The sequence below is a fragment of the Leuresthes tenuis genome, unplaced genomic scaffold, assembly GCF_036924035.1.
Source record: "Leuresthes tenuis unplaced genomic scaffold, fLeuTen1.0.hap1 SCAF_18, whole genome shotgun sequence".
NCBI classification, from domain to species: Eukaryota; Metazoa; Chordata; class Actinopteri; order Atheriniformes; family Atherinopsidae; genus Leuresthes; species Leuresthes tenuis.
The window spans coordinates 24422816-24438677 of NW_027325372.1; positions in this window are offsets into that span (position 1 = coordinate 24422816).

A 15862-nucleotide genomic window follows, 5' to 3' on the forward strand; every position below is an offset into this window, starting at 1 on the left:
ATAATCAATTTGAACAAAGGGATCGATGTCCTTAACATGAGTCCAAAACCTGAGTCCTTCCAAAAATGAGGAAGGCAAGGACAGGTCTGATTCACTATAGTACTGACTGGACTTCTCTGTTGGGTTCTGTGACTGGCCTTGACAGCAGTGGCAGCTCCAGTTGAAGCAGGTAAACTGGCCCATAGGTCCAGTCACAGTGGGACTTTCTGAAGAGAGGCAGAACACAAACAAACTTAAGTTTCCTTAATCTTCAAAGGCATGAAGAACTTGACTTAACAGCAAAATGTAATTTCACTATATTTGTACCACATACAATAACCAACAATTTAGCAACGAGGAGGTAGAAGACTGGAGCTTAAATACACCGAGGCCAGGAGTCCACCACAGGTGAGTAGAGTTAGCAATCAGCACAGCAGCAGCCACCACCACACCCAGCAGGGAGTCTAACCCCCACAATATGAAAAGAAAGGAAGTTACCATAACAAAAACACAAACCCTGACACTTGAGCCACCCTTCAGTTCTTTAGATTTTCCTTCCACGAATTCAGACTTTCTAATAATCTTTTAAAAGGGTCTTATGAAATAGTTCTTAAGCCTTTCTGGGGGTCTTCTTTGGGCATTGGCTGCTTTTCACTTGTTTTCAGTCCAATCTATATACATGACCATTTTCAGAGCAATATTTTTTTTTATTTGTTAAGCCACTGATCTATGAAGAATTGTTCAGGTATAAAATTGCTCTTACTCAACGGATAAACCAGTGTTGCGTCAACACATAACAGACAACTTAAAAGCAAAGAACCAATTTCAAAATGAATCCTTTATTATTTAATACAGATTTACAGACATAGAATATTAACATTTTGCACAAACGAGGTGATTCTCAAAGAGCTACTAGCTGAACTTGCGGCATGATGTGCTGTGTCTTTCAAAAATTTAGGACAGAAGTGGAGAACAAAAAAAGAAGTGTCAGGGTTAAAAAAAACTATTTATAGCAGATGAACGGTATCTGAAAGCGATCCTTAAAAAATAGGAAAAACTCCAGCAAAGAGCTGGCACAGGACCTGAGAGATGCATCTGCACCTTCAGTCAGTTATTCTTGAAACCTCATCAGAAATGGTCTCCATGTTAGGGTGGCTATCAGAAAGCCATTCATAAGAAAGGGAAGCAGGGAGAAAAGGCTGAGCTATGCCAAATGACACAAGAAGTGGACTGAAAATCAGTGGCAACAGGTCTAATGGAGGGATGAATCCTCCCCAGAGCCAGGACCTCAAGTTTCTAATGACTTCAAATTCAAATCAAATAACTCAAAATTCAAATCAATTAATTTTATTAACTTGCTGTCCGTTTACACTAACTACCCAGAATTCCCAGATACAACACAACATACAGTGATGTCCCAGAAGAGATGTACGAAGATTTACTGTTACGTTACTGGGTCCCAGTTGGGAAAAATGATACCTAAGGTAATTTAGTTTGCTTACCTAAATTACCAAGTAGTTAACAAGAAGCAAACTGCAGTATTCAAAACGTGTATATCAAAAAAATATGGATGGTGAGGCAACAACGTCCAACTTCATTTGACATTTGAATCTACATAAAGAATGGTAAGTCAAGGCTGTAATGGTGATCAATGTGTAGTTAGATTAATGACGTGTAGTTGTGTAGTTAATGTGTAGATAATGTGCAGTTAGTACATTTTCTAGCTTGCTCGTTTAATAATGGAGCCATTTATTCCATAGTTCTAATTTTTTGTAGTTGTTAAATGCAACCCCAGCACTTTCAGTTCAGTTGCACTTACTGCTTATTTTGGCAAATAAATACACATTTTAAGAGGCGGTTATTATTTCTGGAAGTCATCTATTATTATTCTGCATTCGAATTAGATATTTGGGCAGATGACTTCATAAGAGCTGACCATGGACGTCCACATCTTGACTGGGACTCGCACGGCTTTACTTGGGACTTGACTCGAGACTTGATTGGAAAGTCTCAAGACTTATTTTTGACTTTAAAAACAGTGACTTGTTCCCACCTCTGCTAAACTGACCCTAGGAGTGCATCAGTGGGAGTGTGCATGGTTATTTGTCTCTGTGTGGCTCTGTGATGACGACCTATCCAAGGTGACAGCTGGGATAGGCTTCACCCCCCCCTGAGTTGAATTAAGCAGGCATAGAAAATGGATAGATGGATGGATACCACCTATTGACTTTAAATGCTCGTTAGTATTTTACAAACTCTGTTTTTATATACTGTATTTCCAAATATGTTTTCACATATTTCAATAAATCGCCGCACCTACTTTTTTTTCTTCCTGGTGTGACATGATGTATTTGTATCCTGGTTAGGCTGGTAATCTGATTATAAGCAGTCGATTTAAATGCATTTGTTGTTCTTTTTTTCAAACTGTTCACATGATGTGGCTTTATTTTGGTAGCAGCTGACTAACTATAGTTCTTACACTCTCAATCAAAAAGTGATGTGAGCAGTGCTTCTGTTCAGCTAAAGTCCATTCAGTTTAAACCAACATCAAACTATTAAGCAGTCTCTGCACACAGACCCAGGCATCTGCCATCAGCAGCTCCTGAAAAGCTGCTTGTCAAGCTGTGTTGATTTGTTCATGTTGGAGCAGGTGTGGAGAACATACCAACCAATAAAACCAGAGTGGGACTCTTTCAGACACCCAAGAAAAGTTCTGGGCATATAAACAACTGATTGGTGTAACTTTTGACATGGATTAGTCTTTCCTGAGTTAGGAGGCCTCTGGACCATTAGTGACAGTCAGACCCTGGAGATAGTTTTATTGCTGTTTGGGAATTACTCATACTGCTCCACAGTGTTAGAAGCATCTCTAAGCTTTAGGCTGTATTGGGGGAGAAAAAAAATCTTCAGATCTTCAGGCTCCAAATCTTTCATTCATTAATTCATTTTCTGTACTCTCTTCATCCAGCTCAGGGTCGAAAGGGGCTGGTGCCAGCTGCCAACGGGCAAGAGACAGAGGGCACTTTGGACATAAGGACAGTTGGTATAAATGGGCTGATAGGGCTAAGTCTCCTCTTACTTTAAAAAACAAAGATGAGAAAATCAATAAAAAAACTCTGAACAGATTATTTTAAATTTTGGGGAAAACTACAGTAGCGACAGTACCAATTAGTTATGAGAAAAATGCATAATTCTTCTGAATGGGTGAATTTTTCACAGCCCAACACAAGTTGTCATTTATCTTTGTTTTGCCAAGTGAATGACAAGAGTTGTGTCACACCCCCTTCTTTTGCTGCTCATTTGGGCTAAATTTGATCAACCCAAGGGCCACTTTGGCCAATGACAGTCGATGTAAAGTGAGGCGCTACTTATGCTATCTATCTATCTATCTATCTATCTATCTATCTATCTATCTATCTATCTATCTATCTATCTATCTATCTATCTATCTATCTATCTATCTATCTATCTATCTATCTATCTATCTATCTATCTATCTATCTATCTATCTATCTATCTATCTATCTATCTATCTATCTATCTATCTATCTATCTATCTATCTATCTATCTATCTATCTATCTATCTATCTATCTATCTATCTATCTATCTATCTATCTATCTATCTATCTATCTATCTATCTATCTATCTATCTATCTATCTATCTATCTATCTATCTATCTATCTATCCATCCATCTTCTTATTTACATATTCAGGCGAGGCTGCCACGGGGAAGGACACCATGTTTATGTAACCCTTGCCTGATCAAATGAGATCAGGATCAGTTTCTACTGTTAGGGTTTCTAAATTGCTGATAAAGGTCGTGAAAAGTGTTAATTTCAACCAAAAAAATAACTAAAGGCAAGTATAAACTCAGCTCAGTGTTCGTTATTTGTCTATTTATCCATGAATTTTAGCTTGTTTTGCTTCTTAGTGTTTGGGTTTATTATTTTGGTCTCTAAAATTCCATTCACTGTTTATTTTATATCTAGTGTAGAGCAAAGATTAGATATATTTTCAATTCTAACAAATAAAATTGTATTTGAATATTTGATTTTTTTCCCCTTCCTCTGTCTAGTAATGATCTGATAAACAATGGTGCAAGAGGATGTAGGTGATATACTTTAATCTCTGCTGTTTTATCTTCTACTTTTGACCCTCAGGGTCTCATTTCACTTCTAAGCCTGAGTTTTTTTTCTCCTGCTTTTGATTAAATGACAAGCTCTAGGCACATGAACCCAATAGTATAACTTGCCTGCATTTTAAATCTACAGGTCTGTGCAGATCTCAGCTAATCGGTTTTTCAATGTAATTGGGAATATTGAGCGGTCCTCCTCTCCTATGATCTTTTCAGTTGACCCTGCTTTTATTTGGGTAAAATCCCAGACTTCAGCGACCGTCAAATGAAAATCTTTCTCTATACAGACTTTTTGACATCTCTCAGTGGTGCTGTAAGCAACTCTCCAGCCTCATTGTGTCAAACAGTGTTTCGCAATTGGTCACACTGAAATATTGGAAGAGTAACGTGTTTTTTCCCTCCTTACACATCAGTAGTTCATCTCTCTGTGGCCGAAATAAGAAACTTTAGATGGTGTTTTACCATAATATGACAAAATCATATCTCAGCCACAGAACTCTTACAGATGCTGAAATGAACTGAGACACAAACATGATAGATTAATTTTTTATTTCTGTGGAAATCACGCAAACGTGGTTTGTGCAATAATATGCAACTCACTTTTATAGACTTTTCTGTTTTCTCACCTCTTGCTGAGGGGCATAAGCTGCAAACATCCAACCCAAACACAACCAATGGGCAGTGAACTGAGCTGAACTTTTACCCTCAATATTTATGAAATTGTGGAGCTCACATCTGCAGACATCCCTCAGCTCTGCATTGCTTTATCAAAGCACAAGCTCTCAGTTGGAGCAGCTGGTAGTTATCTGGCAAGACAGAGTTTGAGTTAGCACATGAAAGATCGCCTGGAGGCATGATTTCGTACTCAACTGTTGTGCTGATTCTGCTGGGTGCATGTTTGTCTGAGCCTGCAGTGACGGCAGGGCCTCTCTGTGGATACGCTGAGTTGCAGCATGTGCGTGGACTGCGAGCCAATGGTGCCGCTGCCTTTTTACCGCTGCATAAGAAGCCAGAGCCGCCTGCCAGCAAGTCAAGAGACGGAGTTAGATTACGGTGAAACACTAAGAGAGTGTTTGAATTCTGAATTCCCAGAAAGTGGTGAATCCTTTCATACCACCCCCAGCTCATCTGTCCCTTATCGTTACATTCTGGTCAGGGCGGCTTGTGTCTGGCCTATCAGCATGTATTTCATGTGCTTTCTTTATCACACTTTTTGACTTGGAGGCTCATTGTGAATACGTCACAGCTACTAAATATGACAGCAAAAGCAAATCATTCAATACTGTTTGATATTATCTGTGTGTGTGTGTGTTACAGGTCAGTTGCGTGGTTTGGGTGTAATTAAGTGTTAACACTGCCTGTCTCAGAATGTTAAGGGTAGGAGATGGAGTACTAAAGCCAGTGTCATCACATAGGTTCTCTGCTACTGCTCAGGGCCTCCTGCCTCATAGAGCATTGCAGCTGGCAAGATCTACATCTGAATCTTAGTACATTAATACACACGATGTCTCATATTTTGAGAGGTTTTTATTCCAAAGGGAGAGAAATTAAAGTTCAGATACTTTGTTCACCCAAAACACCTGCGAGATTGCTTGTAAAGCAATACTTAACTTTCTCCCTGACAATACTCAAAATCTGAACATCTGTGTGCAAATCGTTGTTTCATCTGATTCATCTGCAATGAAGTTGTTGTTGTTCCCCATTGGACAGTTTCTCTCTCTCTTTTTATTGTTGTTTGATTCAGAACCTTAAATCATCTTGTTGGTCTTATTGCAAAGAGTCCATGTGACTGTAAGGTGTGCTATTTCATAAAGAAATCACTCGGCTGTTCGAATGGTTGTAGATTGCACTACTGCAATCATTTTTTTTTCCTTGGATTTACGTAAAATGCTAAAGTACTTGAATGCATTTCATCCTCACACAGACTTTTGATGCACCAGTAAACATGTTAGGATTTTGTTCATGCTCAAATCTTATTTTGAAAACCTCACCCACCCAATGTGAGTTGTGGTTGGAGGGTTCCGTTCTAGAGTGACTGTACAGATATCTGTAAGCCATGTGTAACGACCATGTTAAAAGACAATTTAAGCTTTACAACTTAAATACAAACTCAACAGTCTGTTATGATCTGACTTGACAGTTTTAAAGGAAATAATATTTTTTTCCCACAGTCCTCAGGAGACAGGCTTTTATATGTTGGCCTATGAAGTTGTTTGCTAATGTTGACCAGTGTTGTTTGTGTAATCCTAAATTTTGGCCCAGTTAATGATTTACAAATAAACCCCAAACTTAAGTATGCAGAAATCTAGCAATCTTTTTTTTTCCTAAATGTGGATTATTAGGGATCCAAAAGGGAATTTGCTTTTCTCTTGACAAGTGAAGTGTCATGGCTCTAGTCCCTGTGTCTCCTGTGTTTTTTCTGAAGATATTTTATGTTGCTACTTTTCTCTGGTTTCTCCAGCATTGCTATTACTTTGCTATTCTTTCGTTGTAATTTGTTTCCAGCCGTAGGCTCTGTTTTTAATAAACCTTTTTGACTTTTATTCCCGAGTTTCATCTCCAGCATTGGGGTCCGCCCACCAGCGAACCTTCACATTAAAAGACGGAGGTAAATCTGAATTTGGGGCACAATATCGGTCAGATATGGTTGATCTTGGGTGGTCGGTGGCTTAGTGGGTTAAGCAGACGTCCCATATACACAGGCTAGTCCTCGATACAGTTGGCCCCTGTTCGAGTCCTGTACCGGATGGCCATTTCCTGCATGTCATTCCCTCTCTCTGCCCTGTTTCCTGTCTCTCTCCACTGTACTATCAATAAAGGCACTGAAAAGCCCAAAAAGATACTTAAAAAAAGAAGATATTGTCGATCTTTATCAATGACCTTAAAAAACAGGACACCTAGGGTCCGATCTTAATTATTTATGGGGATTTCTTAAGAAAACAAAATCTGTCAGGGATGTCTTTTTTTGTGGAAGGTAGTCTGTCTCTTTGACAAACACACATGTATCGCCACCTTGAATACTGGCATATTTTCATAGTTTTATGCCAGGACTGATTGTGATCATTTGTTAGGCTAAAATAGCAAAATAATGTCTGATGGTGAATAATTCTGCTTATCAAAATTGTGTTACACTGAGATTATGCGTGATCTGGGCATGAGCACATGTACAGACCTCGTAGCCACCCTGCAAAAGGTCTGGCTTTCACTTTTATCTAAGACCAACAGGATAAAAATCTTGCTAACGTTTGAGAAGTTTTGTGCTCATTATCAAAGACTGTGTAGACATATCTGATTTCTTCACCAAAAATTTCCAAGAAAAGGTAGTTGACATCGTGGCAAGAAGAGCTTTGGTTGTGAATCAGGTTTCCTCATCAGGAAATAAAACCTTAAACAAAGAACTGATAGAGATTTCGTGAAGTATACACCTGCATTTAAGAATTTGGTGTTAATAGCAAAGCAATTAAGAAGAACAAAATATTTTGGATACTCTGAGATACAGCGAATACAGCAGTAGTTGCAGGAAAAACTGGATGGAGATGAAGACGAGAAGGCTGGATATTTTTACTCTGAACTGGGAGTGTGACTGAACAAAGCTGGGAGGCCAGAAACAAAGTGCCAGAGTTGTTGTTTTTTTCAAATTCTTTTTAAATAGTTTATCTACTGTTTCTTTCTTTATGTGTTTTTTTTTTTAGTTCATAGTAACTTCAAAGAAAAGTTTTTTTTTTCCTGTTTAGTTTGTAAATGAAAAAGGCCAACAAAGAGGCCGACTTCACATTACCTTTTACTGGCTGTGCACATACAGCACTTTGTACCCTGCAGAATTTTATTTAAGTCTCAGTCCGTATGTGTGGAAGTATGCATTTCCCATTAGCTGCTTCTCAGGCCTCTGGATCCATAAACAAAAGAAGACACTTTTTTTTACTGAGGAGGGGAAGAAAGCTGGAATGAAACGCGAAGGCTCTTAAAGTATGAGATTGGGCCTCGGGCCTTGGACCTTGGACCAGTCAGACGTGAAGCAGTGGAAACCTGCAGCAGTTTATTACAGTAAGTGAAGACCAACACTTTCTTTTCTCCACAGGATACTCTTCACGCTCTAAAATATCTTCTTCTTCTATCATTAAATTTGCAGGGCAAAGATTAACGTAAACAGTCAGAAAGCTTTCTTTGACAGAACCCCCACTCAAACTTCACTGACATGCAATATCAGTCAAACCACAGAGCTTATTCTGTTCACATTACTAAAAATTCCTCATTCAAAAAGCCAGACACTTTCTTAGAAGAACTACAAATTCTCGAGTGTGCCTGCATGACAAATCCTCTGTCCTCTGCTTTTGGATTGTAGAAATGTGCCCTTTCAAAATTTGCAGTGATTTGAATGTAGCTCCCTTCAGTAACAGAGGAGTTGAAGTAAGTGCCTTACATCGCTGATTTCTGCTGCTGACTGGAGGAATTAAGGCATCAGACAAACATCAGCAAATACTGTAAGAACGAAAACTCATAAAGGAAGCGACAGGGTGATTTTCATTTGTACTCAACTCAAGAAAATTGACGTCTTTAGTAAACATACATCTTTGCTCACTGATTACAATTATACCAAATGTGGACAAAGCCGACAAAAGAAAACCATCACAGATATTGTAATTTTTATTTTTTTCTATTGTACTTGATGGCTGACTCACTCAATGGACGACTGAAACTGTCATAAATCAAAATAAATACCAAAATATATAAATGGCTGAATAAACAAGCTTGTATAACAATAAGTGCTACTAAAATAAGAAAAACATTTCTTTTTGCTAAAATAATTGAATAGAATGCCTTTCTGTGTGGAGTTTCCATGTTCTCCCCGTGTATGCGTGGGTTCTCTCCGGGTTCTCCAGCTTCCTCCCACCATCCAAAAACATGCATGTTAGGTCAATTGGTGACTCTAAAATTGTCCTTAGGAGTGAGTGTGAGTGTGTGTGTGGTTGTTTGTCTCATATGTCCCTGTGACCTGTCCAGGGTGTACCCTGCCTCTTGCCCGATGACCGCTGGGATAGGCTCCACCCCCCCTGCGACCACCCGACTTTGTTTTGATCTATTCTTTTCATTAAATTATTTATTTCTTTATTATATTTTGACTTGATAGACAGCCCATCTATTTCCATGTTTTCTTTTTTTTTGGAAGAAAAGATGCTTGTTGTGGTGTGAGGACCAGTGATGGCTGGCTTTAGGGGAGTGACTCTGGGACGCCAGTGATCACTGTCTAGCCTGCTGAAGGTGTTGTGGGCCCAACTGGACGAAACACTGATGAAAGGAGGTTCCCACCTGATGACCCCAATGACAGGTTGGCCAGCATTGCTCACTGGTCTATAGGGATTATAGGGAATTATTCACTGAGTCTGGTCCATTTTTTCTTCAGCACAAGAAAATTCCATTTCTCTGTCTCTGTTTTTAAACTTCTCTATGCATTTCTTCCACATTATACAAATGAGGGGGTGACCTTTCAAAAATCTGTCACGGGTCAGCAACTCAGCTGTTAGTTGATTATCGGGCCACAGATTGGGTTTCAAAACATTGTTCCTGAAACCGGAAGTGGGAAACCAGTACTTCAGGTACCAAAACTGTGATATAAATAGCTTGATAATTGAATGACACCGATAGTTTGTGTTCTCTAAGTCACTGACTTAAAATGTTGTATATGTAGTTTGGACAAAAATGTAGGCTGCACAACTGTATGCACTTCAAACTGGTCTCTTTTGCTGTGTTGTCATGAAACAGTCCTTCAAAGACACCCTGAAAGACTGGGACATGTAAAAAGAAAGCATGGAAATAAATTGGCTTGAGCTAATAAATAGAAGTAAATTGATTTATAAATAAAATCAGTTTAAAAAGCAGTTCAATTAATTCAACCAATTCAAAATAAAAATAAATAGACCAATACAATGTAAGGGGAAATAATCCAGAAATCAATACAAGAAGAAAAAATTGACAAAGAAAGAAATTGAAATTGAAACAAATCAAATTTGTGTTAAAGTAAATTTAAAGCAGAACATTTGATTTATTTCACATTCTGTTCAAATATTTTAGAATGAATTACTTTTCAGTAGAATTGATTCTTTTATAAACTTATTTATTTAGCCATTTCTATATTTTGTTTTTATTTCGGATGATGACCGTTTCAGACCTCCATATCGCTCCACCTATGATTCATCAGTGCTGCTTGCTTAAAAGTCCTCGTCTCCTCTCTTTTCACAGCCAGTTTGTATGCTATTCGCGCCGTATTGTTCAAGCCACTTTGCTTCACAAGAGATCCTCCTTTGTGTTGGCCTACTCTACTAATTCCAGTCTCTGTTTTTTACTTCGAAGAATCCCATAATATTCAGCAGTCCAGTCACCAGTTTTAAACTCCACCTGGAAACTGTTATCGGTCACCCTGTTTTGTGAACTGCTGGAGGACGGTTAACCTTTCTTTTGGTGAGATTATGTCAACCAGCAGAGAACTCACCGTTCTGTCCGTTCTTAGACCTAAATTCCATCTCCTGAAGAAACCAACACCTGCCACCACATTCCTGCAATCCTGTAAATAAATCTGTCTAAATGCTCCGTTCAGCCTCTCCTTCTGTGTCCATCCTGGACTAATCTTAACACTTTCCGCTTCTTTTTAATTATTCTGTGTTCATGTATTAAATGCTGAAAACATGCTGTAAAAAAAAAAAATCATTAAGCCTCACGATTGGACATCAAGCTCTGATGCTTGCTTGTAAGACTGGATTTATAAATAGCTGCTGATCTTTTCAGCCCAGTCTGTCGCTGGTGGTGTGCAGCGGAGGTTGGCAGTCGTTGACATTCTGGTTCTACGTTCGAGCTAAACACACACACACACACTCACACACGCTCACTCATGCACACACATTCTTTTTTTTTCACAGAATTGTTCTTGGGTAAGTAAAATTGCAATAATACTGCAACTATCAAACTATTGAGGCATCCGAAACCACATCTGGGTAAGTTCTCACTGTGACAGCCTTACATCTCAGTAAACCAGCACTTTCAATTCCAGATTACCCTGCTGGTTCTCTAATATTTCTTCCATCAGTGCTTTGTTTTGTAATTTCTTTGAGACTTGGGTTTGATGTGAGCTAGTATCTAAATCTAAAAAGATGCTGCTCTCGTTCCGCAGTATCTTCTTGTTTGCAGTGCAGGGATAAAGGAGGAAGTTATACATCAAACAGTGGTGCGTTTGGTGTCACTTTGTAAAAATCCATCCTGTTATCTGAGAGGCATCTTCAGAGTCAGGCCTCATTATGTGTAATGTGTCTTTTTAGAGGCTGCACAGAGTGAGTTTATCTCCAAAACTGTTGCCTGCACCTACTCAAACTTCCTAATGAGACATGGCCAAAACAGTAAAGATACCAGCGCATAACCAGAAGAATGAGCGGAAATTTGCCATGAAGCTTGGTGGGGATGAGGGGAGATAAAGTACTGGCTGAAGAGGGTTCTTCTCGTTACTGTGAGTGACATCTGTCAGCTACAATCACACATCTTATCCAGTGGAAATATAAAACATATCTGCTTTACAGTCAAACCTCATCTTGACTGCATTACTGATAAATAACTGAGCTGGTCAACAGCAGAAAAGTTAAAGAAGTGACCAGTCTGGTTTTAGTTAAAGAAAACTGTTACTTTTTGTTTAGCACAGAGTATAAATTATGATTTGATCAGACTTCAGCAGTAAGTGTTTTATGAAAACATTGTGTCTCTTTACATTTGGTGCTTACATGCATCCCAGCTGATCCAAACACAGTGAACATGTTTAGTCACACATGGTATTTAAATGTGAAAAAAAAATAAAAAATTCATTTAAAAAGCTCCCGGTGACCCAGTTTAGTAAAACTTCAACCTAATGAAATCATTTGTTCATTGTATTCCCAGAGATTTCCCATAACTTTAGTCTAATCTTTCTCTTTTAAAAGTCCAGTTTGGCACCTTGCTTGAGCCCATAGGAGCTTCTATATCACATCAACAGGCTATAACAGCCAATGGCACCACCAGACAGTACATTACCCTCTGAAAACAAGCCTTTTCAGGTTAAAGCCTCTTAAAAGGTGGCTGACAGGAGAGATCCAGTGATTTGGAGCTTCCTGCCTCTGCAGAAACTTAACATCAATCTCATCAGAATCACATTTGGTCTGTGGGTGTGGGACCATCTCTCAGGTCCTGTTTTGGGTCTTTGCAGGAGTTTGATGCATTGCTGTTAATCTTATACTTTAACCTGCAGCAGGTTGCATCTTCGTACACAAATAGGATTTTACATGTCAGTGCAAGTCAATCTTTAAAAGCAGCATTCACACAAACTACTCTGATTATTTATTTTTCTGAAAACTGGAGAAAATACTGGAGACTGTTGATTTGGCCAATATAAAGATAGCCTTTTTGAAATCTCTTAATATTCACTATGTATTTGTTTTTCTTTTGCATTTCGGTGAAGATAAATCACATAATAACATATGTTAGATGGTAAAATGTGACAATGAATGAAAAAGTTCATTCAGAGCAGGTCCTCAGCTCCCGTGGACTGTTTTTGTGAGCACCCGCTCAAACAAAGCACTATTCAATTTTCCAGTCGCAATTTGGAACAAAAGTGTATGCAATTGAAAACAGTTGGGTTTTGATTTTTTTTTTAATGCCAAAACATTTTTATATCAAAAGAAAAAGGAGGATAAAATGATTCCAGAGCAAAAATTTATTTCAAAGCAATACAAACACAACTGCTTAGAGGTGAGGAAACTAACAATTAACCTTAGTTAAGCTACTATATTATAGCTCTTAGCACTTTTCTGCTGCAGTGTGAGAAATGCCAGCATTTTATTCATGCTGAGATGATTAGATTCTGTCTACATTTGTCCAAATGTTCACAGAGTCTTACGTTTGTCTGTCAGTGTCAGAAACGTTCCATCCATTTGTGGGTGAGATGCAGCAAGAAGCAGATGAAGCTGATATGCTGCAAAAAGGAAATGTGGGCAACACATTGACATTGCTGTGATGGTGGAAGGTCGTGTTGGTATGTGCTGACAAGATTCACCAACATAAACATGAGACTTTGTTGCACAGTTATTTACAAAATAAATAACTGCTGCAGAGCGGCTTTGTGACGGGTGAGTGGCTGCAGGCTGACCCATGACTTGTGAGAATTCGTTTGGTTGAAACAGGTGAAACACCTGAGCTGTTTCAGCTCCTGTGACGTGAGGAACAGGCACGTGATCCAAAAATACACAGACGATGCTAGAAAGAGGCATTAAGGACAGGAAGCATAGAATTACTCAAAAAGTACAACTTGGAAGCTGGCACTTGCTGCAGAGCAGACTCAGGCTTAGGAAGGAGCAGCCAGCAGCCAGCAGCGCAGCACAGGTGAGTCCTATGAGGTGATTGAGCCACACTGGGAAGCCATGTCTGAAGATGGCAGAAGCATTAAGGACAAAAACACTAAACAAAAGAGAAAAACCCACAGATCCTAACAGCCGCTACACTTTCTCAAGTTGAATGTCCATTTCAACATGTTCTTGAGTAACAACATTGATTGTGTCACACAGACCCAGTCCATTATTGGCTTTTTTTTCCCATTTTCCTTTTGCAAATGCATGAAAATAAGGAAGCATTGTGGTTTAATGTACTTTCCCTCAACAGATATGAGTAAGTAAAGCCAGACCAGTGCCCTTGTGCCTTTTTTAGGAAGTGTTGCCAGCACAGTAGCACAATTTATTTTATAAGGATGTATAAAATGTATCTGAATTCCCAAAACTAACTATCAATGATAAAAACCTGGGCTGGAAAGTTTGAGGAGATTTATGAGATTCACACATCTCATATTCCTCAAAATGTTTTGGTCTGGCAAGTCAGTACTTTGTGAAGGCCGAGTTAACATAACCATTTCTTCACTGCAATATGTTGAGGTCACCAGGCCAAGTCTTTTTTTCCTCCATTTCAACATTTGGAATGATGATCTGGGCTTGTTCTGCATCCACAGGACCCGGGCACCTCGCAGTCATTGAGTCCACCATGAACTCTTCTCTATCCCAAAGTGTTGTAGAGTCAAATGTGAGGCCGTCTGTCTGACAGCTAAAGCTGGGCTGAAACTGGCTCATCAGCAGGACAATGATCCCAAACACAGCAGCAGATCTACAGCAGAAAGTCTGAAAAAGAAAAGAATCAAGGTGCTGCGATGGTCCAGTCAGAGTCCAGACCTCAGCCTGACTGAAATGCTGTGGTGGGACCTTAAGAGAGCTGTGCATAAACCAATGCTGCAAACCTCAATGAGCTGAAGCAACAATGTGAAGACAAGTGGACCAAAATTCCTCCACAGCAATTTAAGAGACCGATACCATCACAGAAAATAGTAACCTTAAGTTATTTCTGCTGAAGGTGGTTTCACAAGCTGTTGAGTGAAGGGCTGGAGTTAGTTTTTCCACACGCTGCTTCAGCATTTTACTTTTATCTTTGAAGAGATGACATTTGTTTGCAGTTTGGCACTATTTAAATAAAACTCCATTGAATTGTATTTTGGCTAAGTTTTTGTTAACTATCTGATGACATGATGTAATACATCATGAGTTGTTCATCTGAAGCTGTATTTACCTCATTTTGAGACCAGTTGATCGTTTTAAATGATGTGCTGTTACATAGAACCCTGGAAAAAGGGGATTCTTTCTAACAGCAGGTCTTTATTGTCGAGGCAATCCAAGTAGTAAATGCAGTCAGCTCTTCCAGTCATTAAGCAGGTCTAAATTACTATTCATTTAAAAAAAGGGAAATTATGTCATGTAAGATTTGAATTGGTTTTCGAGCAGTGGAACATTTACCAGAACTTATACCCAGCATGATGAGGGGACGGAAGAGAAAGGCAAACGGATTAAGCAGTAACCCTAAACGGGCCTGTGCAATGCTTTTTCATTTTTCTTAGATATGCGCAGACTGAGACGGAGAATTGGACATTATGCAGGCTTAAGTGGAATCGATTTGGCATGAAAATGAACAGCACATTGCAGCACTTGAGAGCTAGGAGTGTTATTGTCTGCCATCACAGCCTATTCAGAACAGGTGACAGACTATTTCAATGTTAATTGCAGAGCTTGGCATAGGCATTTGTATTCTGCACTTTCAGAGCAGCAGCCCCACCTTTTAAAGCTGATGCAGCAGCAGAGTAGCCACAAAAAAACACAAGTTAAAATCTTTGTGGCGCAGAAAGATATAGTCAAAAAGAAAAAAAAATAAATCACAAGGCAAATTCTAAATAGAATATGGTTTATCAGAGAGCTGCAGCACTCTTCAGATAATGTGTGATGCTGCCTGTGAGGGCTGCTGAGATTTATTTTGGCTCCATTGCGCTGCAGTGGGGATCGTGATGTGGCACCACACTATCTCTATTGACAGCACATTTATCACACTTTGTGTCTGATTGCATTCATTTGCATGGGCCCATCTCCAGTAGTGTTGCTCGAGGTTTGCGTGCCAGTATGTCCACACAAGGCACAACCAAATATACAAACATTTGCTTTTTGCCAAATAAGAAAGGTTGAGTGCTATACACAGCTGAAAGATAGCATCCCTTTATTGCCTCCTTTCCCCATTTATTCTGGGCTAATGTTCCCCATATGTTTCTCAGTACATGACAGAACATTGCACAGCTTTGATTCTGTCACGGAAATATGCATTTAAAATAATTTGTGTAAAAGATATAAGAGGAATGCAAGTTGTTGAATGCTTTC